Below are 23,793 nucleotides of genomic sequence, written 5' to 3'. Positions count from 1 at the left end.
CCGGGTTATGGATTGCATTTAAAAAGGCCCTGTGGGAGTGCAATGGGCCCCTGTCTTGCTGCTTAGCAATAATGGTATGGGTTTAGGTTCTGCTGTGTGTACTGGTGGTTGACTGCCCCCCAGCCCAGAGTGTGCATGGAAAATTGTCTGGCAGCCTCCCTGACAGCAAGCAGTGATAGTGCCCATGAAGGGCACCTTGTTGGGCCCGCCCCTTTCACGGTTATCGCTTCTCGGCCTTTTGGCTAAGATCAAGTGTAGTATCTGTTCTTATCAGTTTAATATCTGATACGTCCCCTATCTGGGGACCATATATTAAATGGATTTTTGAGAACGGGGGCCGATTTCGAAGCTTGCTTCCGTCGCCCTATGCATTGACCCGATATGGCAGTATCTTCGGGTACAGTGCACCACCCCCTTACAGGGTTAAAAAGAAAGATTCCTACTTTCATTGCTACCTGCTTGCTGGCTAGCCAGCTAGCCAGCCCTGTGGGCCTTGCTGCTGCTGCTGCAGCCAAAAAACAAAAGGTGGTGCTGCTGCTGCTTCTGCTGCTTCTGCTTGTGTCTGGCCGCTGTTGGAGCGTCCAGGCACAGGACTTCTGCTGCTGCTGACTAAATGGCCTCCTTAATTGGATCATTTGAGTAGCCAGCACACCTGTGCAGGTAGGGCATGACATGATAGGCAGCTGCCTTGATAGCGGGTGGGTGCTGAATGTTCCTAATTGACAAAATAAGATTAATGCTTATGAAGAAATATAAAATCTCATCCCTTCCCCAATATCGCGCCACACCCCTACCCCTTAATTCCCTGGTTGAACTTGATGGACATATGTCTTTTTTCGACCGTACTAACTATGTAACTATGTAACATAACATGGGGGGGGGGGGGGGTCTCCTGGCTGTTCACACAGGTGTGTCATTGCTGTACATTGACCATGCATTGCTTCTGTGGTATTGCAAAGGCAAAGACAAATGCTTCCAGCCATCCATTGCACTAATGGATTGGTCATCAGCTGGCTGTCTATGTCCCGCATCAATATAGACCAAAGTACAGAGGGTTAGGCTATGCTATTGTGCACCTACCTGATGCATCAGAAGGTGCGAGGCCCTTGCTAAATTCTGTGCACAGACTTTGAGATCTATACTTTAGACTGTATCTAAACCTGCTCCAACATGGACTGACATTCTGGCCTACTTTCAGCCGATGCGACTTGTCTGTCGCTGAACAGTCGCTTTTTATGTATTCAGCACCTATGTATAATGTTGTAAAAATGCTCTAGAAGCTAAAGTCGCAGAAATGTCACACATATTTGGCCTGCAACTTTCTGTGCGACAAATTCAGACAGGAAAAATCAGTATAAATCCTTAGAAAATTATCCCCCAGTGTCTCCATCTGCTGGCGGTATTGAATAAGCATTGCTGCACTGATGGGGTATGCATTAGACGAAAAAAAAGAAGAAAAAGAAGAATAATACGCCCAGAAAAGAGGCGAAAAGGAGAAAAACGTAAAAAAACGTGAAAAAAAAGTAAGAGGAAGAGAAGGGAAAAAAAGGTGGAAATGGGTTTAAAAGTGATTTCGGCGGAGAAATATATATATATATATATACGCGCACACACACACATATATATAAACGTATTCTCCGTTGAGATATTGCAGCCGCTGCTGTGTCCAGGCCCAGGAGCCTTAGCACTGTGCTGTGATGTCACTCAATACCACTGACATCACTAGGTGTAAACAACATCTCTCCTTTGCTGTGTATGTGACTATGGAGCTGTTTGGTGATGTCGTCTATTATGGCCTTCATAGAAGCAACAGGAGATTGTTGCATCCATCTAGAACCCTCAGAACTACAGTGCTATGATGTCACTCACTTCCACAGGCCTTGCAGAGTGTAAACAACAACAACCCAGCTTTGTTGTGTATGTAACCATAGGGATTTGTGATGTCACCTAGAACCTTCACAGCAGCGACAGCTTTATGAGGAGCATCAGCACTGCTCTGCCTGAGCAGAACCATCACCGCCATAGGTTGTCAAATAACCCGGATTTAACCCACACAGGTAAGTCCAATGGGGTGCAGGCATGTCCTCTATGCTTACAGCTTCCCGTGGGTGTTGGTTTGATACCGTTTGGGGACAGCCAAGGAGGCATCTGCAGGCAACAAAGGTAGGTGTGTGCTTGTGTGTGTGTTTCCTATGCAGATCCTAAGCCCAGTGTCACATGCAAGTAGGAGGAGTAAGAAGGGTTCCTGGCAAATCCGGGTTATGGATTGCATTTAAAAAGGCCCCGTGGGAGTGCAATGGGCCCCTGTCTTGCTGCTTAGCAATAATGGTATGGGTTTAGGTTCTGCTGTGTGTACTGGTGGTTGACTGCCCCCTAGCCCAGAGTGTGCATGGAAAATTGTCTGGCAGCCTCCCTGACAGCAAGCAGTGATAGTGCCCATGAAGGGCACCTTGTTGGGCCCGCCCCTTTCACGGTTATCGCTTCTCGGCCTTTTGGCTAAGATCAAGTGTAGTATCTGTTCTTATCAGTTTAATATCTGATACGTCCCCTATCTGGGGACCATATATTAAATGGATTTTTGAGAACGGGGGCCGATTTCGAAGCTTGCTTCCGTCGCCCTATGCATTGACCCGATATGGCAGTATCTTCGGGTACAGTGCACCACCCCCTTACAGGGTTAAAAAGAAAGATTCCTACTTTCATTGCTACCTGCTTGCTGGCTAGCCAGCTAGCCAGCCCTGTGGGCCTTGCTGCTGCTGCAGCCAAAAAACAAAAGGTGGTGCTGCTGCTGCTTCTGCTGCTTCTGCTTCTGCTTGTGTCTGGCCGCTGTTGGAGCGTCCAGGCACAGGACTTCTGCTGCTGCTGACTAAATGGCCTCCTTAATTGGATCATTTGAGTAGCCAGCACACCTGTGCAGGTAGGGCATGACATGATAGGCAGCTGCCTTGATAGCGGGTGGGTGCTGAATGTTCCTAATTGACAAAATAAGATTAATGCTTATGAAGAAATATAAAATCTCATCCCTTCCCCAATATCGCGCCACACCCCTACCCCTTAATTCCCTGGTTGAACTTGATGGACATATGTCTTTTTTCGACCGTACTAACTATGTAACTATGTAACATAACATGGGGGGGGGGGGGGTCTCCTGGCTGTTCACACAGGTGTGTCATTGCTGTACATTGACCATGCATTGCTTCTGTGGTATTGCAAAGGCAAAGACAAATGCTTCCAGCCATCCATTGCACTAATGGATTGGTCATCAGCTGGCTGTCTATGTCCCGCATCAATATAGACCAAAGTACAGAGGGTTAGGCTATGCTATTGTGCACCTACCTGATGCATCAGAAGGTGCGAGGCCCTTGCTAAATTCTGTGCACAGACTTTGAGATCTATACTTTAGACTGTATCTAAACCTGCTCCAACATGGACTGACATTCTGGCCTACTTTCAGCCGATGCGACTTGTCTGTCGCTGAACAGTCGCTTTTTATGTATTCAGCACCTATGTATAATGTTGTAAAAATGCTCTAGAAGCTAAAGTCGCAGAAATGTCACACATATTTGGCCTGCAACTTTCTGTGCGACAAATTCAGACAGGAAAAATCAGTATAAATCCTTAGAAAATTATCCCTCAGTGTCTCCATCTGCTGGCGGTATTGAATAAGCATTGCTGCACTGATGGGGTATGCATTAGACGAAAAAAAAGAAGAAAAAGAAGAATAATACGCCCAGAAAAGAGGCGAAAAGGAGAAAAACGTAAAAAAACGTGAAAAAAAAGTAAGAGGAAGAGAAGGGAAAAAAAGGTGGAAATGGGTTTAAAAGTGATTTCGGCGGAGAATATATATATATATATATATATATATATATATATATATATATATATATACGCGCACACACACACATATATATAAACGTATTCTCCGTTGAGATATTGCAGCCGCTGCTGTGTCCAGGCCCAGGAGCCTTAGCACTGTGCTGTGATGTCACTCAATACCACTGACATCACTAGGTGTAAACAACATCTCTCCTTTGCTGTGTATGTGACTATGGAGCTGTTTGGTGATGTCGTCTATTATGGCCTTCATAGAAGCAACAGGAGATTGTTGCATCCATCTAGAACCCTCAGAACTACAGTGCTATGATGTCACTCACTTCCACAGGCCTTGCAGAGTGTAAACAACAACAACCCAGCTTTGTTGTGTATGTAACCATAGGGATTTGTGATGTCACCTAGAACCTTCACAGCAGCGACAGCTTTATGAGGAGCATCAGCACTGCTCTGCCTGAGCAGAACCATCACCGCCATAGGTTGTCAAATAACCCGGATTTAACCCACACAGGTAAGTCCAATGGGGTGCAGGCATGTCCTCTATGCTTACAGCTTCCCGTGGGTGTTGGTTTGATACCGTTTGGGGACAGCCAAGGAGGCATCTGCAGGCAACAAAGGTAGGTGTGTGCTTGTGTGTGTGTTTCCTATGCAGATCCTAAGCCCAGTGTCACATGCAAGTAGGAGGAGTAAGAAGGGTTCCTGGCAAATCCGGGTTATGGATTGCATTTAAAAAGGCCCCGTGGGAGTGCAATGGGCCCCTGTCTTGCTGCTTAGCAATAATGGTATGGGTTTAGGTTCTGCTGTGTGTACTGGTGGTTGACTGCCCCCCAGCCCAGAGTGTGCATGGAAAATTGTCTGGCAGCCTCCCTGACAGCAAGCAGTGATAGTGCCCATGAAGGGCACCTTGTTGGGCCCGCCCCTTTCACGGTTATCGCTTCTCGGCCTTTTGGCTAAGATCAAGTGTAGTATCTGTTCTTATCAGTTTAATATCTGATACGTCCCCTATCTGGGGACCATATATTAAATGGATTTTTGAGAACGGGGGCCGATTTCGAAGCTTGCTTCCGTCGCCCTATGCATTGACCCGATATGGCAGTATCTTTGGGTACAGTGCACCACCCCCTTACAGGGTTAAAAAGAAAGATTCCTACTTTCATTGCTACCTGCTTGCTGGCTAGCCAGCTAGCCAGCCCTGTGGGCCTTGCTGCTGCTGCAGCCAAAAAACAAAAGGTGGTGCTGCTGCTGCTTCTGCTGCTTCTGCTTCTGCTTGTGTCTGGCCGCTGTTGGAGCGTCCAGGCACAGGACTTCTGCTGCTGCTGACTAAATGGCCTCCTTAATTGGATCATTTGAGTAGCCAGCACACCTGTGCAGGTAGGGCATGACATGATAGGCAGCTGCCTTGATAGCGGGTGGGTGCTGAATGTTCCTAATTGACAAAATAAGATTAATGCTTATGAAGAAATATAAAATCTCATCCCTTCCCCAATATCGCGCCACACCCCTACCCCTTAATTCCCTGGTTGAACTTGATGGACATATGTCTTTTTTCGACCGTACTAACTATGTAACTATGTAACATAACATGGGGGGGGGGGGGGGGTCTCCTGGCTGTTCACACAGGTGTGTCATTGCTGTACATTGACCATGCATTGCTTCTGTGGTATTGCAAAGGCAAAGACAAATGCTTCCAGCCATCCATTGCACTAATGGATTGGTCATCAGCTGGCTGTCTATGTCCCGCATCAATATAGACCAAAGTACAGAGGGTTAGGCTATGCTATTGTGCACCTACCTGATGCATCAGAAGGTGCGAGGCCCTTGCTAAATTCTGTGCACAGACTTTGAGATCTATACTTTAGACTGTATCTAAACCTGCTCCAACATGGACTGACATTCTGGCCTACTTTCAGCCGATGCGACTTGTCTGTCGCTGAACAGTCGCTTTTTATGTATTCAGCACCTATGTATAATGTTGTAAAAATGCTCTAGAAGCTAAAGTCGCAGAAATGTCACACATATTTGGCCTGCAACTTTCTGTGCGACAAATTCAGACAGGAAAAATCAGTATAAATCCTTAGAAAATTATCCCCCAGTGTCTCCATCTGCTGGCGGTATTGAATAAGCATTGCTGCACTGATGGGGTATGCATTAGACGAAAAAAAAGAAGAAAAAGAAGAATAATACGCCCAGAAAAGAGGCGAAAAGGAGAAAAACGTAAAAAAACGTGAAAAAAAAGTAAGAGGAAGAGAAGGGAAAAAAAGGTGGAAATGGGTTTAAAAGTGATTTCGGCGGAGAAATATATATATATATATATATATATATATATATATATATATATATACGCGCACACACACACATATATATAAACGTATTCTCCGTTGAGATATTGCAGCCGCTGCTGTGTCCAGGCCCAGGAGCCTTAGCACTGTGCTGTGATGTCACTCAATACCACTGACATCACTAGGTGTAAACAACATCTCTCCTTTGCTGTGTATGTGACTATGGAGCTGTTTGGTGATGTCGTCTATTATGGCCTTCATAGAAGCAACAGGAGATTGTTGCATCCATCTAGAACCCTCAGAACTACAGTGCTATGATGTCACTCACTTCCACAGGCCTTGCAGAGTGTAAACAACAACAACCCAGCTTTGTTGTGTATGTAACCATAGGGATTTGTGATGTCACCTAGAACCTTCACAGCAGCGACAGCTTTATGAGGAGCATCAGCACTGCTCTGCCTGAGCAGAACCATCACCGCCATAGGTTGTCAAATAACCCGGATTTAACCCACACAGGTAAGTCCAATGGGGTGCAGGCATGTCCTCTATGCTTACAGCTTCCCGTGGGTGTTGGTTTGATACCGTTTGGGGACAGCCAAGGAGGCATCTGCAGGCAACAAAGGTAGGTGTGTGCTTGTGTGTGTGTTTCCTATGCAGATCCTAAGCCCAGTGTCACATGCAAGTAGGAGGAGTAAGAAGGGTTCCTGGCAAATCCGGGTTATGGATTGCATTTAAAAAGGCCCTGTGGGAGTGCAATGGGCCCCTGTCTTGCTGCTTAGCAATAATGGTATGGGTTTAGGTTCTGCTGTGTGTACTGGTGGTTGACTGCCCCCCAGCCCAGAGTGTGCATGGAAAATTGTCTGGCAGCCTCCCTGACAGCAAGCAGTGATAGTGCCCATGAAGGGCACCTTGTTGGGCCCGCCCCTTTCACGGTTATCGCTTCTCGGCCTTTTGGCTAAGATCAAGTGTAGTATCTGTTCTTATCAGTTTAATATCTGATACGTCCCCTATCTGGGGACCATATATTAAATGGATTTTTGAGAACGGGGGCCGATTTCGAAGCTTGCTTCCGTCGCCCTATGCATTGACCCGATATGGCAGTATCTTCGGGTACAGTGCACCACCCCCTTACAGGGTTAAAAAGAAAGATTCCTACTTTCATTGCTACCTGCTTGCTGGCTAGCCAGCTAGCCAGCCCTGTGGGCCTTGCTGCTGCTGCTGCAGCCAAAAAACAAAAGGTGGTGCTGCTGCTGCTTCTGCTGCTTCTGCTTGTGTCTGGCCGCTGTTGGAGCGTCCAGGCACAGGACTTCTGCTGCTGCTGACTAAATGGCCTCCTTAATTGGATCATTTGAGTAGCCAGCACACCTGTGCAGGTAGGGCATGACATGATAGGCAGCTGCCTTGATAGCGGGTGGGTGCTGAATGTTCCTAATTGACAAAATAAGATTAATGCTTATGAAGAAATATAAAATCTCATCCCTTCCCCAATATCGCGCCACACCCCTACCCCTTAATTCCCTGGTTGAACTTGATGGACATATGTCTTTTTTCGACCGTACTAACTATGTAACATAACATGGGGGGGGGGGGGGGTCTCCTGGCTGTTCACACAGGTGTGTCATTGCTGTACATTGACCATGCATTGCTTCTGTGGTATTGCAAAGGCAAAGACAAATGCTTCCAGCCATCCATTGCACTAATGGATTGGTCATCAGCTGGCTGTCTATGTCCCGCATCAATATAGACCAAAGTACAGAGGGTTAGGCTATGCTATTGTGCACCTACCTGATGCATCAGAAGGTGCGAGGCCCTTGCTAAATTCTGTGCACAGACTTTGAGATCTATACTTTAGACTGTATCTAAACCTGCTCCAACATGGACTGACATTCTGGCCTACTTTCAGCCGATGCGACTTGTCTGTCGCTGAACAGTCGCTTTTTATGTATTCAGCACCTATGTATAATGTTGTAAAAATGCTCTAGAAGCTAAAGTCGCAGAAATGTCACACATATTTGGCCTGCAACTTTCTGTGCGACAAATTCAGACAGGAAAAATCAGTATAAATCCTTAGAAAATTATCCCCCAGTGTCTCCATCTGCTGGCGGTATTGAATAAGCATTGCTGCACTGATGGGGTATGCATTAGACGAAAAAAAAGAAGAAAAAGAAGAATAATACGCCCAGAAAAGAGGCGAAAAGGAGAAAAACGTAAAAAAACGTGAAAAAAAAGTAAGAGGAAGAGAAGGGAAAAAAAGGTGGAAATGGGTTTAAAAGTGATTTCGGCGGAGAAATATATATATATATATATACGCGCACACACACACATATATATAAACGTATTCTCCGTTGAGATATTGCAGCCGCTGCTGTGTCCAGGCCCAGGAGCCTTAGCACTGTGCTGTGATGTCACTCAATACCACTGACATCACTAGGTGTAAACAACATCTCTCCTTTGCTGTGTATGTGACTATGGAGCTGTTTGGTGATGTCGTCTATTATGGCCTTCATAGAAGCAACAGGAGATTGTTGCATCCATCTAGAACCCTCAGAACTACAGTGCTATGATGTCACTCACTTCCACAGGCCTTGCAGAGTGTAAACAACAACAACCCAGCTTTGTTGTGTATGTAACCATAGGGATTTGTGATGTCACCTAGAACCTTCACAGCAGCGACAGCTTTATGAGGAGCATCAGCACTGCTCTGCCTGAGCAGAACCATCACCGCCATAGGTTGTCAAATAACCCGGATTTAACCCACACAGGTAAGTCCAATGGGGTGCAGGCATGTCCTCTATGCTTACAGCTTCCCGTGGGTGTTGGTTTGATACCGTTTGGGGACAGCCAAGGAGGCATCTGCAGGCAACAAAGGTAGGTGTGTGCTTGTGTGTGTGTTTCCTATGCAGATCCTAAGCCCAGTGTCACATGCAAGTAGGAGGAGTAAGAAGGGTTCCTGGCAAATCCGGGTTATGGATTGCATTTAAAAAGGCCCCGTGGGAGTGCAATGGGCCCCTGTCTTGCTGCTTAGCAATAATGGTATGGGTTTAGGTTCTGCTGTGTGTACTGGTGGTTGACTGCCCCCTAGCCCAGAGTGTGCATGGAAAATTGTCTGGCAGCCTCCCTGACAGCAAGCAGTGATAGTGCCCATGAAGGGCACCTTGTTGGGCCCGCCCCTTTCACGGTTATCGCTTCTCGGCCTTTTGGCTAAGATCAAGTGTAGTATCTGTTCTTATCAGTTTAATATCTGATACGTCCCCTATCTGGGGACCATATATTAAATGGATTTTTGAGAACGGGGGCCGATTTCGAAGCTTGCTTCCGTCGCCCTATGCATTGACCCGATATGGCAGTATCTTCGGGTACAGTGCACCACCCCCTTACAGGGTTAAAAAGAAAGATTCCTACTTTCATTGCTACCTGCTTGCTGGCTAGCCAGCTAGCCAGCCCTGTGGGCCTTGCTGCTGCTGCAGCCAAAAAACAAAAGGTGGTGCTGCTGCTGCTTCTGCTGCTTCTGCTTCTGCTTGTGTCTGGCCGCTGTTGGAGCGTCCAGGCACAGGACTTCTGCTGCTGCTGACTAAATGGCCTCCTTAATTGGATCATTTGAGTAGCCAGCACACCTGTGCAGGTAGGGCATGACATGATAGGCAGCTGCCTTGATAGCGGGTGGGTGCTGAATGTTCCTAATTGACAAAATAAGATTAATGCTTATGAAGAAATATAAAATCTCATCCCTTCCCCAATATCGCGCCACACCCCTACCCCTTAATTCCCTGGTTGAACTTGATGGACATATGTCTTTTTTCGACCGTACTAACTATGTAACTATGTAACATAACATGGGGGGGGGGGGGGTCTCCTGGCTGTTCACACAGGTGTGTCATTGCTGTACATTGACCATGCATTGCTTCTGTGGTATTGCAAAGGCAAAGACAAATGCTTCCAGCCATCCATTGCACTAATGGATTGGTCATCAGCTGGCTGTCTATGTCCCGCATCAATATAGACCAAAGTACAGAGGGTTAGGCTATGCTATTGTGCACCTACCTGATGCATCAGAAGGTGCGAGGCCCTTGCTAAATTCTGTGCACAGACTTTGAGATCTATACTTTAGACTGTATCTAAACCTGCTCCAACATGGACTGACATTCTGGCCTACTTTCAGCCGATGCGACTTGTCTGTCGCTGAACAGTCGCTTTTTATGTATTCAGCACCTATGTATAATGTTGTAAAAATGCTCTAGAAGCTAAAGTCGCAGAAATGTCACACATATTTGGCCTGCAACTTTCTGTGCGACAAATTCAGACAGGAAAAATCAGTATAAATCCTTAGAAAATTATCCCCCAGTGTCTCCATCTGCTGGCGGTATTGAATAAGCATTGCTGCACTGATGGGGTATGCATTAGACGAAAAAAAAGAAGAAAAAGAAGAATAATACGCCCAGAAAAGAGGCGAAAAGGAGAAAAACGTAAAAAAACGTGAAAAAAAAGTAAGAGGAAGAGAAGGGAAAAAAAGGTGGAAATGGGTTTAAAAGTGATTTCGGCGGAGAAATATATATATATATATATATATATATATATATATATACGCGCACACACACACATATATATAAACGTATTCTCCGTTGAGATATTGCAGCCGCTGCTGTGTCCAGGCCCAGGAGCCTTAGCACTGTGCTGTGATGTCACTCAATACCACTGACATCACTAGGTGTAAACAACATCTCTCCTTTGCTGTGTATGTGACTATGGAGCTGTTTGGTGATGTCGTCTATTATGGCCTTCATAGAAGCAACAGGAGATTGTTGCATCCATCTAGAACCCTCAGAACTACAGTGCTATGATGTCACTCACTTCCACAGGCCTTGCAGAGTGTAAACAACAACAACCCAGCTTTGTTGTGTATGTAACCATAGGGATTTGTGATGTCACCTAGAACCTTCACAGCAGCGACAGCTTTATGAGGAGCATCAGCACTGCTCTGCCTGAGCAGAACCATCACCGCCATAGGTTGTCAAATAACCCGGATTTAACCCACACAGGTAAGTCCAATGGGGTGCAGGCATGTCCTCTATGCTTACAGCTTCCCGTGGGTGTTGGTTTGATACCGTTTGGGGACAGCCAAGGAGGCATCTGCAGGCAACAAAGGTAGGTGTGTGCTTGTGTGTGTGTTTCCTATGCAGATCCTAAGCCCAGTGTCACATGCAAGTAGGAGGAGTAAGAAGGGTTCCTGGCAAATCCGGGTTATGGATTGCATTTAAAAAGGCCCCGTGGGAGTGCAATGGGCCCCTGTCTTGCTGCTTAGCAATAATGGTATGGGTTTAGGTTCTGCTGTGTGTACTGGTGGTTGACTGCCCCCCAGCCCAGAGTGTGCATGGAAAATTGTCTGGCAGCCTCCCTGACAGCAAGCAGTGATAGTGCCCATGAAGGGCACCTTGTTGGGCCCGCCCCTTTCACGGTTATCGCTTCTCGGCCTTTTGGCTAAGATCAAGTGTAGTATCTGTTCTTATCAGTTTAATATCTGATACGTCCCCTATCTGGGGACCATATATTAAATGGATTTTTGAGAACGGGGGCCGATTTCGAAGCTTGCTTCCGTCGCCCTATGCATTGACCCGATATGGCAGTATCTTTGGGTACAGTGCACCACCCCCTTACAGGGTTAAAAAGAAAGATTCCTACTTTCATTGCTACCTGCTTGCTGGCTAGCCAGCTAGCCAGCCCTGTGGGCCTTGCTGCTGCTGCAGCCAAAAAACAAAAGGTGGTGCTGCTGCTGCTTCTGCTGCTTCTGCTTCTGCTTGTGTCTGGCCGCTGTTGGAGCGTCCAGGCACAGGACTTCTGCTGCTGCTGACTAAATGGCCTCCTTAATTGGATCATTTGAGTAGCCAGCACACCTGTGCAGGTAGGGCATGACATGATAGGCAGCTGCCTTGATAGCGGGTGGGTGCTGAATGTTCCTAATTGACAAAATAAGATTAATGCTTATGAAGAAATATAAAATCTCATCCCTTCCCCAATATCGCGCCACACCCCTACCCCTTAATTCCCTGGTTGAACTTGATGGACATATGTCTTTTTTCGACCGTACTAACTATGTAACTATGTAACATAACATGGGGGGGGGGGGGGGGTCTCCTGGCTGTTCACACAGGTGTGTCATTGCTGTACATTGACCATGCATTGCTTCTGTGGTATTGCAAAGGCAAAGACAAATGCTTCCAGCCATCCATTGCACTAATGGATTGGTCATCAGCTGGCTGTCTATGTCCCGCATCAATATAGACCAAAGTACAGAGGGTTAGGCTATGCTATTGTGCACCTACCTGATGCATCAGAAGGTGCGAGGCCCTTGCTAAATTCTGTGCACAGACTTTGAGATCTATACTTTAGACTGTATCTAAACCTGCTCCAACATGGACTGACATTCTGGCCTACTTTCAGCCGATGCGACTTGTCTGTCGCTGAACAGTCGCTTTTTATGTATTCAGCACCTATGTATAATGTTGTAAAAATGCTCTAGAAGCTAAAGTCGCAGAAATGTCACACATATTTGGCCTGCAACTTTCTGTGCGACAAATTCAGACAGGAAAAATCAGTATAAATCCTTAGAAAATTATCCCCCAGTGTCTCCATCTGCTGGCGGTATTGAATAAGCATTGCTGCACTGATGGGGTATGCATTAGACGAAAAAAAAGAAGAAAAAGAAGAATAATACGCCCAGAAAAGAGGCGAAAAGGAGAAAAACGTAAAAAAACGTGAAAAAAAAGTAAGAGGAAGAGAAGGGAAAAAAAGGTGGAAATGGGTTTAAAAGTGATTTCGGCGGAGAAATATATATATATATATATATATATATATATATATATATATATATATACGCGCACACACACACACACATATATATAAACGTATTCTCCGTTGAGATATTGCAGCCGCTGCTGTGTCCAGGCCCAGGAGCCTTAGCACTGTGCTGTGATGTCACTCAATACCACTGACATCACTAGGTGTAAACAACATCTCTCCTTTGCTGTGTATGTGACTATGGAGCTGTTTGGTGATGTCGTCTATTATGGCCTTCATAGAAGCAACAGGAGATTGTTGCATCCATCTAGAACCCTCAGAACTACAGTGCTATGATGTCACTCACTTCCACAGGCCTTGCAGAGTGTAAACAACAACAACCCAGCTTTGTTGTGTATGTAACCATAGGGATTTGTGATGTCACCTAGAACCTTCACAGCAGCGACAGCTTTATGAGGAGCATCAGCACTGCTCTGCCTGAGCAGAACCATCACCGCCATAGGTTGTCAAATAACCCGGATTTAACCCACACAGGTAAGTCCAATGGGGTGCAGGCATGTCCTCTATGCTTACAGCTTCCCGTGGGTGTTGGTTTGATACCGTTTGGGGACAGCCAAGGAGGCATCTGCAGGCAACAAAGGTAGGTGTGTGCTTGTGTGTGTGTTTCCTATGCAGATCCTAAGCCCAGTGTCACATGCAAGTAGGAGGAGTAAGAAGGGTTCCTGGCAAATCCGGGTTATGGATTGCATTTAAAAAGGCCCCGTGGGAGTGCAATGGGCCCCTGTCTTGCTGCTTAGCAATAATGGTATGGGTTTAGGTTCTGCTGTGTGTACTGGTGGTTGACTGCCCCCCAGCCCAGAGTGTGCATGGAAAATTGTCTGGCAGCCTCCCTGACAGCAAGCAGTGATAGTGCCCATGAAGGGCACCTTGTTGGGCCCGCCCCTTTCACGGTTATTGCTTCTCGGCCTTTTGGCTAAGATCAAGTGTAGTATCTGTTCTTATCAGTTTAATATCTGATACGTCCCCTATCTGGGGACCATATATTAAATGGATTTTTGAGAACGGGGGCCGATTTCGAAGCTTGCTTCCGTCGCCCTATGCATTGACCCGATATGGCAGTATCTTCGGGTACAGTGCACCACCCCCTTACAGGGTTAAAAAGAAAGATTCCTACTTTCATTGCTACCTGCTTGCTGGCTAGCCAGCTAGCCAGCCCTGTGGGCCTTGCTGCTGCTGCAGCCAAAAAACAAAAGGTGGTGCTGCTGCTGCTTCTGCTGCTTCTGCTTCTGCTTGTGTCTGGCCGCTGTTGGAGCGTCCAGGCACAGGACTTCTGCTGCTGCTGACTAAATGGCCTCCTTAATTGGATCATTTGAGTAGCCAGCACACCTGTGCAGGTAGGGCATGACATGATAGGCAGCTGCCTTGATAGCGGGTGGGTGCTGAATGTTCCTAATTGACAAAATAAGATTAATGCTTATGAAGAAATATAAAATCTCATCCCTTCCCCAATATCGCGCCACACCCCTACCCCTTAATTCCCTGGTTGAACTTGATGGACATATGTCTTTTTTCGACCGTACTAACTATGTAACTATGTAACATAACATGGGGGGGGGGTCTCCTGGCTGTTCACACAGGTGTGTCATTGCTGTACATTGACCATGCATTGCTTCTGTGGTATTGCAAAGGCAAAGACAAATGCTTCCAGCCATCCATTGCACTAATGGATTGGTCATCAGCTGGCTGTCTATGTCCCGCATCAATATAGACCAAAGTACAGAGGGTTAGGCTATGCTATTGTGCACCTACCTGATGCATCAGAAGGTGCGAGGCCCTTGCTAAATTCTGTGCACAGACTTTGAGATCTATACTTTAGACTGTATCTAAACCTGCTCCAACATGGACTGACATTCTGGCCTACTTTCAGCCGATGCGACTTGTCTGTCGCTGAACAGTCGCTTTTTATGTATTCAGCACCTATGTATAATGTTGTAAAAATGCTCTAGAAGCTAAAGTCGCAGAAATGTCACACATATTTGGCCTGCAACTTTCTGTGCGACAAATTCAGACAGGAAAAATCAGTATAAATCCTTAGAAAATTATCCCCCAGTGTCTCCATCTGCTGGCGGTATTGAATAAGCATTGCTGCACTGATGGGGTATGCATTAGACGAAAAAAAAGAAGAAAAAGAAGAATAATACGCCCAGAAAAGAGGCGAAAAGGAGAAAAACGTAAAAAAACGTGAAAAAAAAGTAAGAGGAAGAGAAGGGAAAAAAAGGTGGAAATGGGTTTAAAAGTGATTTCGGCGGAGAAATATATATATATATATATATATATATATATATATATATATATATATACGCGCACACACACACATATATATAAACGTATTCTCCGTTGAGATATTGCAGCCGCTGCTGTGTCCAGGCCCAGGAGCCTTAGCACTGTGCTGTGATGTCACTCAATAACACTGACATCACTAGGTGTAAACAACATCTCTCCTTTGCTGTGTATGTGACTATGGAGCTGTTTGGTGATGTCGTCTATTATGGCCTTCATAGAAGCAACAGGAGATTGTTGCATCCATCTAGAACCCTCAGAACTACAGTGCTATGATGTCACTCACTTCCACAGGCCTTGCAGAGTGTAAACAACAACAACCCAGCTTTGTTGTGTATGTAACCATAGGGATTTGTGATGTCACCTAGAACCTTCACAGCAGCGACAGCTTTATGAGGAGCATCAGCACTGCTCTGCCTGAGCAGAACCATCACCGCCATAGGTTGTCAAATAACCCGGATTTAACCCACACAGGTAAGTCCAATGGGGTGCAGGCATGTCCTCTATGCTTACAGCTTCCCGTGGGTGTTGGTTTGATACCGTTTGGGGACAGCCAAGGAGGCATCTGCAGGCAACAAAGGTAGGTGTGTGCTTGTGTGTGTGTTTCCTATGCAGATCCTAAGCCCAGTGTCACATGCAAGTAGGAGGAGTAAGAAGGGTTCCTGGCAAATCCGGGTTATGGATTGCATTTAAAAAGGCCCCGTGGGAGTGCAATGGGCCCCTGTCTTGCTGCTTAGCAATAATGGTATGGGTTTAGGTTCTGCTGTGTGTACTGGTGGTTGACTGCCCCCCAGCCCAGAGTGTGCATGGAAAATTGTCTGGCAGCCTCCCTGACAGCAAGCAGTGATAGTGCCCATGAAGGGCACCTTGTTGGGCCCGCCCCTTTCACGGTTATCGCTTCTCGGCCTTTTGGCTAAGATCAAGTGTAGTATCTGTTCTTATCAGTTTAATATCTGATACGTCCCCTATCTGGGGACCATATATTAAATGGATTTTTGAGAACGGGGGCCGATTTCGAAGCTTGCTTCCGTCGCCCTATGCATTGACCCGATATGGCAGTATCTTCGGGTACAGTGCACCACCCCCTTACAGGGTTAAAAAGAAAGATTCCTACTTTCATTGCTACCTGCTTGCTGGCTAGCCAGCTAGCCAGCCCTGTGGGCCTTGCTGCTGCTGCAGCCAAAAAACAAAAGGTGGTGCTGCTGCTGCTTCTGCTGCTTCTGCTTCTGCTTGTGTCTGGCCGCTGTTGGAGCGTCCAGGCACAGGACTTCTGCTGCTGCTGACTAAATGGCCTCCTTAATTGGATCATTTGAGTAGCCAGCACACCTGTGCAGGTAGGGCATGACATGATAGGCAGCTGCCTTGATAGCGGGTGGGTGCTGAATGTTCCTAATTGACAAAATAAGATTAATGCTTATGAAGAAATATAAAATCTCATCCCTTCCCCAATATCGCGCCACACCCCTACCCCTTAATTCCCTGGTTGAACTTGATGGACATATGTCTTTTTTCGACCGTACTAACTATGTAACTATGTAACATAACATGGGGGGGGGGGGGGTCTCCTGGCTGTTCACACAGGTGTGTCATTGCTGTACATTGACCATGCATTGCTTCTGTGGTATTGCAAAGGCAAAGACAAATGCTTCCAGCCATCCATTGCACTAATGGATTGGTCATCAGCTGGCTGTCTATGTCCCGCATCAATATAGACCAAAGTACAGAGGGTTAGGCTATGCTATTGTGCACCTACCTGATGCATCAGAAGGTGCGAGGCCCTTGCTAAATTCTGTGCACAGACTTTGAGATCTATACTTTAGACTGTATCTAAACCTGCTCCAACATGGACTGACATTCTGGCCTACTTTCAGCCGATGCGACTTGTCTGTCGCTGAACAGTCGCTTTTTATGTATTCAGCACCTATGTATAATGTTGTAAAAATGCTCTAGAAGCTAAAGTCGCAGAAATGTCACACATATTTGGCCTGCAACTTTCTGTGCGACAAATTCAGACAGGAAAAATCAGTATAAATCCTTAGAAAATTATCCCCCATTGTCTCCATCTGCTGGCGGTATTGAATAAGCATTGCTGCACTGATGGGGTATGCATTAGACGAAAAAAAAGAAGAAAAAGAAGAATAATACGCCCAGAAAAGAGGCGAAAAGGAGAAAAACGTAAAAAAACGTGAAAAAAAAGTAAGAGGAAGAGAAGGGAAAAAAAGGTGGAAATGGGTTTAAAAGTGATTTCGGCGGAGAAATATATATATATATATATATATATATATATATATATATACGCGCACACACACACATATATATAAACGTATTCTCCGTTGAGATATTGCAGCCGCTGCTGTGTCCAGGCCCAGGAGCCTTAGCACTGTGCTGTGATGTCACTCAATACCACTGACATCACTAGGTGTAAACAACATCTCTCCTTTGCTGTGTATGTGACTATGGAGCTGTTTGGTGATGTCGTCTATTATGGCCTTCATAGAAGCAACAGGAGATTGTTGCATCCATCTAGAACCCTCAGAACTACAGTGCTATGATGTCACTCACTTCCACAGGCCTTGCAGAGTGTAAACAACAACAACCCAGCTTTGTTGTGTATGTAACCATAGGGATTTGTGATGTCACCTAGAACCTTCACAGCAGCGACAGCTTTATGAGGAGCATCAGCACTGCTCTGCCTGAGCAGAACCATCACCGCCATAGGTTGTCAAATAACCCGGATTTAACCCACACAGGTAAGTCCAATGGGGTGCAGGCATGTCCTCTATGCTTACAGCTTCCCGTGGGTGTTGGTTTGATACCGTTTGGGGACAGCCAAGGAGGCATCTGCAGGCAACAAAGGTAGGTGTGTGCTTGTGTGTGTGTTTCCTATGCAGATCCTAAGCCCAGTGTCACATGCAAGTAGGAGGAGTAAGAAGGGTTCCTGGCAAATCCGGGTTATGGATTGCATTTAAAAAGGCCCCGTGGGAGTGCAATGGGCCCCTGTCTTGCTGCTTAGCAATAATGGTATGGGTTTAGGTTCTGCTGTGTGTACTGGTGGTTGACTGCCCCCCAGCCCAGAGTGTGCATGGAAAATTGTCTGGCAGCCTCCCTGACAGCAAGCAGTGATAGTGCCCATGAAGGGCACCTTGTTGGGCCCGCCCCTTTCACGGTTATCGCTTCTCGGCCTTTTGGCTAAGATCAAGTGTAGTATCTGTTCTTATCAGTTTAATATCTGATACGTCCCCTATCTGGGGACCATATATTAAATGGATTTTTGAGAACGGGGGCCGATTTCGAAGCTTGCTTCCGTCGCCCTATGCATTGACCCGATATGGCAGTATCTTCGGGTACAGTGCACCACCCCCTTACAGGGTTAAAAAGAAAGATTCCTACTTTCATTGCTACCTGCTTGCTGGCTAGCCAGCTAGCCAGCCCTGTGGGCCTTGCTGCTGCTGCAGCCAAAAAACAAAAGGTGGTGCTGCTGCTGCTTCTGCTGCTTCTGCTTCTGCTTGTGTCTGGCCGCTGTTGGAGCGTCCAGGCACAGGACTTCTGCTGCTGCTGACTAAATGGCCTCCTTAATTGGATCATTTGAGTAGCCAGCACACCTGTGCAGGTAGGGCATGACATGATAGGCAGCTGCCTTGATAGCGGGTGGGTGCTGAATGTTCCTAATTGACAAAATAAGATTAATGCTTATGAAGAAATATAAAATCTCATCCCTTCCCCAATATCGCGCCACACCCCTACCCCTTAATTCCCTGGTTGAACTTGATGGACATATGTCTTTTTTCGACCGTACTAACTATCTAACTATGTAACATAACATGGGGGGGGGGGGGGGTCTCCTGGCTGTTCACACAGGTGTGTCATTGCTGTACATTGACCATGCATTGCTTCTGTGGTATTGCAAAGGCAAAGACAAATGCTTCCAGCCATCCATTGCACTAATGGATTGGTCATCAGCTGGCTGTCTATGTCCCGCATCAATATAGACCAAAGTACAGAGGGTTAGGCTATGCTATTGTGCACCTACCTGATGCATCAGAAGGTGCGAGGCCCTTGCTAAATTCTGTGCACAGACTTTGAGATCTATACTTTAGACTGTATCTAAACCTGCTCCAACATGGACTGACATTCTGGCCTACTTTCAGCCGATGCGACTTGTCTGTCGCTGAACAGTCGCTTTTTATGTATTCAGCACCTATGTATAATGTTGTAAAAATGCTCTAGAAGCTAAAGTCGCAGAAATGTCACACATATTTGGCCTGCAACTTTCTGTGCGACAAATTCAGACAGGAAAAATCAGTATAAATCCTTAGAAAATTATCCCCCAGTGTCTCCATCTGCTGGCGGTATTGAATAAGCATTGCTGCACTGATGGGGTATGCATTAGACGAAAAAAAAGAAGAAAAAGAAGAATAATACGCCCAGAAAAGAGGCGAAAAGGAGAAAAACGTAAAAAAACGTGAAAAAAAAGTAAGAGGAAGAGAAGGGAAAAAAAGGTGGAAATGGGTTTAAAAGTGATTTCGGCGGAGATATATATATATATATATATATATATATATATATATATATACGCGCACACACACACATATATATAAACGTATTCTCCGTTGAGATATTGCAGCCGCTGCTGTGTCCAGGCCCAGGAGCCTTAGCACTGTGCTGTGATGTCACTCAATACCACTGACATCACTAGGTGTAAACAACATCTCTCCTTTGCTGTGTATGTGACTATGGAGCTGTTTGGTGATGTCGTCTATTATGGCCTTCATAGAAGCAACAGGAGATTGTTGCATCCATCTAGAACCCTCAGAACTACAGTGCTATGATGTCACTCACTTCCACAGGCCTTGCAGAGTGTAAACAACAACAACCCAGCTTTGTTGTGTATGTAACCATAGGGATTTGTGATGTCACCTAGAACCTTCACAGCAGCGACAGCTTTATGAGGAGCATCAGCACTGCTCTGCCTGAGCAGAACCATCACCGCCATAGGTTATCAAATAACCCGGATTTAACCCACACAGGTAAGTCCAATGGGGTGCAGGCATGTCCTCTATGCTTACAGCTTCCCGTGGGTGTTGGTTTGATACCGTTTGGGGACAGCCAAGGAGGCATCTGCAGGCAACAAAGGTAGGTGTGTGCTTGTGTGTGTGTTTCCTATGCAGATCCTAAGCCCAGTGTCACATGCAAGTAGGAGGAGTAAGAAGGGTTCCTGGCAAATCCGGGTTATGGATTGCATTTAAAAAGGCCCCGTGGGAGTGCAATGGGCCCCTGTCTTGCTGCTTAGCAATAATGGTATGGGTTTAGGTTCTGCTGTGTTTACTGGTGGTTGACTGCCCCCCAGCCCAGAGTGTGCATGGAAAATTGTCTGGCAGCCTCCCTGACAGCAAGCAGTGATAGTGCCCATGAAGGGCACCTTGTTGGGCCCGCCCCTTTCACGGTTATCGCTTCTCGGCCTTTTGGCTAAGATCAAGTGTAGTATCTGTTCTTATCAGTTTAATATCTGATACGTCCCCTATCTGGGGACCATATATTAAATGGATTTTTGAGAACGGGGGCCGATTTCGAAGCTTGCTTCCGTCGCCCTATGCATTGACCCGATATGGCAGTATCTTCGGGTACAGTGCACCACCCCCTTACAGGGTTAAAAAGAAAGATTCCTACTTTCATTGCTACCTGCTTGCTGGCTAGCCAGCTAGCCAGCCCTGTGGGCCTTGCTGCTGCTGCAGCCAAAAAACAAAAGGTGGTGCTGCTGCTGCTTCTGCTGCTTCTGCTTCTGCTTGTGTCTGGCCGCTGTTGGAGCGTCCAGGCACAGGACTTCTGCTGCTGCTGACTAAATGGCCTCCTTAATTGGATCATTTGAGTAGCCAGCACACCTGTGCAGGTAGGGCATGACATGATAGGCAGCTGCCTTGATAGCGGGTGGGTGCTGAATGTTCCTAATTGACAAAATAAGATTAATGCTTATGAAGAAATATAAAATCTCATCCCTTCCCCAATATCGCGCCACACCCCTACCCCTTAATTCCCTGGTTGAACTTGATGGACATATGTCTTTTTTCGACCGTACTAACTATGTAACTATGTAACATAACATGGGGGGGGGGGGGGGTCTCCTGGCTGTTCACACAGGTGTGTCATTGCTGTACATTGACCATGCATTGCTTCTGTGGTATTGCAAAGGCAAAGACAAATGCTTCCAGCCATCCATTGCACTAATGGATTGGTCATCAGCTGGCTGTCTATGTCCCGCATCAATATAGACCAAAGTACAGAGGGTTAGGCTATGCTATTGTGCACCTACCTGATGCATCAGAAGGTGCGAGGCCCTTGCTAAATTCTGTGCACAGACTTTGAGATCTATACTTTAGACTGTATCTAAACCTGCTCCAACATGGACTGACATTCTGGCCTACTTTCAGCCGATGCGACTTGTCTGTCGCTGAACAGTCGCTTTTTATGTATTCAGCACCTATGTATAATGTTGTAAAAATGCTCTAGAAGCTAAAGTCGCAGAAATGTCACACATATTTGGCCTGCAACTTTCTGTGCGACAAATTCAGACAGGAAAAATCAGTATAAATCCTTAGAAAATTATCCCCCAGTGTCTCCATCTGCTGGCGGTATTGAATAAGCATTGCTGCACTGATGGGGTATGCATTAGACGAAAAAAAAGAAGAAAAAGAAGAATAATACGCCCAGAAAAGAGGCGAAAAGGAGAAAAACGTAAAAAAACGTGAAAAAAAAGTAAGAGGAAGAGAAGGGAAAAAAAGGTGGAAATGGGTTTAAAAGTGATTTCGGCGGAGAATATATATATATATATATATATATATATATATATATATATATACGCGCACACACACACATATATATAAACGTATTCTCCGTTGAGATATTGCAGCCGCTGCTGTGTCCAGGCCCAGGAGCCTTAGCACTGTGCTGTGATGTCACTCAATACCACTGACATCACTAGGTGTAAACAACATCTCTCCTTTGCTGTGTATGTGACTATGGAGCTGTTTGGTGATGTCGTCTATTACGGCCTTCATAGAAGCAACAGGAGATTGTTGCATCCATCTAGAACCCTCAGAACTACAGTGCTATGATGTCACTCACTTCCACAGGCCTTGCAGAGTGTAAACAACAACAACCCAGCTTTGTTGTGTATGTAACCATAGGGATTTGTGATGTCACCTAGAACCTTCACAGCAGCGACAGCTTTATGAGGAGCATCAGCACTGCTCTGCCTGAGCAGAACCATCACCGCCATAGGTTGTCAAATAACCCGGATTTAACCCACACAGGTAAGTCCAATGGGGTGCAGGCATGTCCTCTATGCTTACAGCTTCCCGTGGGTGTTGGTTTGATACCGTTTGGGGACAGCCAAGGAGGCATCTGCAGGCAACAAAGGTAGGTGTGTGCTTGTGTGTGTGTTTCCTATGCAGATCCTAAGCCCAGTGTCACATGCAAGTAGGAGGAGTAAGAAGGGTTCCTGGCAAATCCGGGTTATGGATTGCATTTAAAAAGGCCCCGTGGGAGTGCAATGGGCCCCTGTCTTGCTGCTTAGCAATAATGGTATGGGTTTAGGTTCTGCTGTGTGTACTGGTGGTTGACTGCCCCCCAGCCCAGAGTGTGCATGGAAAATTGTCTGGCAGCCTCCCTGACAGCAAGCAGTGATAGTGCCCATGAAGGGCACCTTGTTGGGCCCGCCCCTTTCACGGTTATCGCTTCTCGGCCTTTTGGCTAAGATCAAGTGTAGTATCTGTTCTTATCAGTTTAATATCTGATACGTCCCCTATCTGGGGACCATATATTAAATGGATTTTTGAGAACGGGGGCCGATTTCGAAGCTTGCTTCCGTCGCCCTATGCATTGACCCGATATGGCAGTATCTTCGGGTACAGTGCACCACCCCCTTACAGGGTTAAAAAGAAAGATTCCTACTTTCATTGCTACCTGCTTGCTGGCTAGCCAGCTAGCCAGCCCTGTGGGCCTTGCTGCTGCTGCAGCCAAAAAACAAAAGGTGGTGCTGCTGCTGCTTCTGCTGCTTCTGCTTCTGCTTGTGTCTGGCCGCTGTTGGAGCGTCCAGGCACAGGACTTCTGCTGCTGCTGACTAAATGGCCTCCTTAATTGGATCATTTGAGTAGCCAGCACACCTGTGCAGGTAGGGCATGACATGATAGGCAGCTGCCTTGATAGCGGGTGGGTGCTGAATGTTCCTAATTGACAAAATAAGATTAATGCTTATGAAGAAATATAAAATCTCATCCCTTCCCCAATATCGCGCCACACCCCTACCCCTTAATTCCCTGGTTGAACTTGATGGACATATGTCTTTTTTCGACCGTACTAACTATGTAACTATGTAACATAACATGGGGGGGGGGGGGGGGGGTCTCCTGGCTGTTCACACAGGTGTGTCATTGCTGTACATTGACCATGCATTGCTTCTGTGGTATTGCAAAGGCAAAGACAAATGCTTCCAGCCATCCATTGCACTAATGGATTGGTCATCAGCTGGCTGTCTATGTCCCGCATCAATATAGAC

General features: G+C 46.3%; 11 non-coding genes across 11 annotated transcripts; all 11 read left to right on the top strand.

Annotated features, from left to right (window-relative positions):
- The first annotated feature begins 222 nt into the window (after positions 1-222).
- LOC130305282 (U2 spliceosomal RNA) lies at positions 223-413 on the top strand. The gene has a single exon (XR_008854880.1). It is a non-coding gene; the product is annotated as a U2 spliceosomal RNA (small nuclear RNA).
- Positions 414-2,476: 2,063 nt separating this feature from the next.
- Positions 2,477-2,667, top strand: LOC130305271 (U2 spliceosomal RNA). The gene has a single exon (XR_008854869.1). It is a non-coding gene; the product is annotated as a U2 spliceosomal RNA (small nuclear RNA).
- Positions 2,668-4,761: 2,094 nt separating this feature from the next.
- Positions 4,762-4,952, top strand: LOC130305326 (U2 spliceosomal RNA). The gene has a single exon (XR_008854924.1). It is a non-coding gene; the product is annotated as a U2 spliceosomal RNA (small nuclear RNA).
- A 2,093-nt stretch (positions 4,953-7,045) lies between these two features.
- LOC130305260 (U2 spliceosomal RNA) lies at positions 7,046-7,236 on the top strand. Its single transcript, XR_008854858.1, has one exon. It is a non-coding gene; the product is annotated as a U2 spliceosomal RNA (small nuclear RNA).
- Positions 7,237-9,291: 2,055 nt separating this feature from the next.
- Positions 9,292-9,482, top strand: LOC130305249 (U2 spliceosomal RNA). The gene has a single exon (XR_008854847.1). It is a non-coding gene; the product is annotated as a U2 spliceosomal RNA (small nuclear RNA).
- Positions 9,483-11,565: 2,083 nt separating this feature from the next.
- Positions 11,566-11,756, top strand: LOC130305325 (U2 spliceosomal RNA). The gene has a single exon (XR_008854923.1). It is a non-coding gene; the product is annotated as a U2 spliceosomal RNA (small nuclear RNA).
- A 2,099-nt stretch (positions 11,757-13,855) lies between these two features.
- Positions 13,856-14,046, top strand: LOC130305314 (U2 spliceosomal RNA). The gene has a single exon (XR_008854912.1). It is a non-coding gene; the product is annotated as a U2 spliceosomal RNA (small nuclear RNA).
- Positions 14,047-16,135: 2,089 nt separating this feature from the next.
- On the top strand, positions 16,136-16,326 carry LOC130305238 (U2 spliceosomal RNA). The gene has a single exon (XR_008854836.1). It is a non-coding gene; the product is annotated as a U2 spliceosomal RNA (small nuclear RNA).
- Positions 16,327-18,411: 2,085 nt separating this feature from the next.
- LOC130305227 (U2 spliceosomal RNA) lies at positions 18,412-18,602 on the top strand. Its single transcript, XR_008854825.1, has one exon. It is a non-coding gene; the product is annotated as a U2 spliceosomal RNA (small nuclear RNA).
- A 2,086-nt stretch (positions 18,603-20,688) lies between these two features.
- LOC130305216 (U2 spliceosomal RNA) lies at positions 20,689-20,879 on the top strand. The gene has a single exon (XR_008854814.1). It is a non-coding gene; the product is annotated as a U2 spliceosomal RNA (small nuclear RNA).
- A 2,089-nt stretch (positions 20,880-22,968) lies between these two features.
- LOC130305205 (U2 spliceosomal RNA) lies at positions 22,969-23,159 on the top strand. The gene has a single exon (XR_008854803.1). It is a non-coding gene; the product is annotated as a U2 spliceosomal RNA (small nuclear RNA).
- The last annotated feature ends 634 nt before the right edge of the window (positions 23,160-23,793 follow it).

Source organism: Hyla sarda, unplaced genomic scaffold (genome assembly GCF_029499605.1).
Source record: "Hyla sarda isolate aHylSar1 unplaced genomic scaffold, aHylSar1.hap1 scaffold_131, whole genome shotgun sequence".
Classification (NCBI taxonomy): domain Eukaryota; kingdom Metazoa; phylum Chordata; class Amphibia; order Anura; family Hylidae; genus Hyla; species Hyla sarda.
The sequence above is the reverse complement of the archived record's forward strand: the minus strand, read 5'-3'. Positions and strand labels throughout refer to the sequence as shown.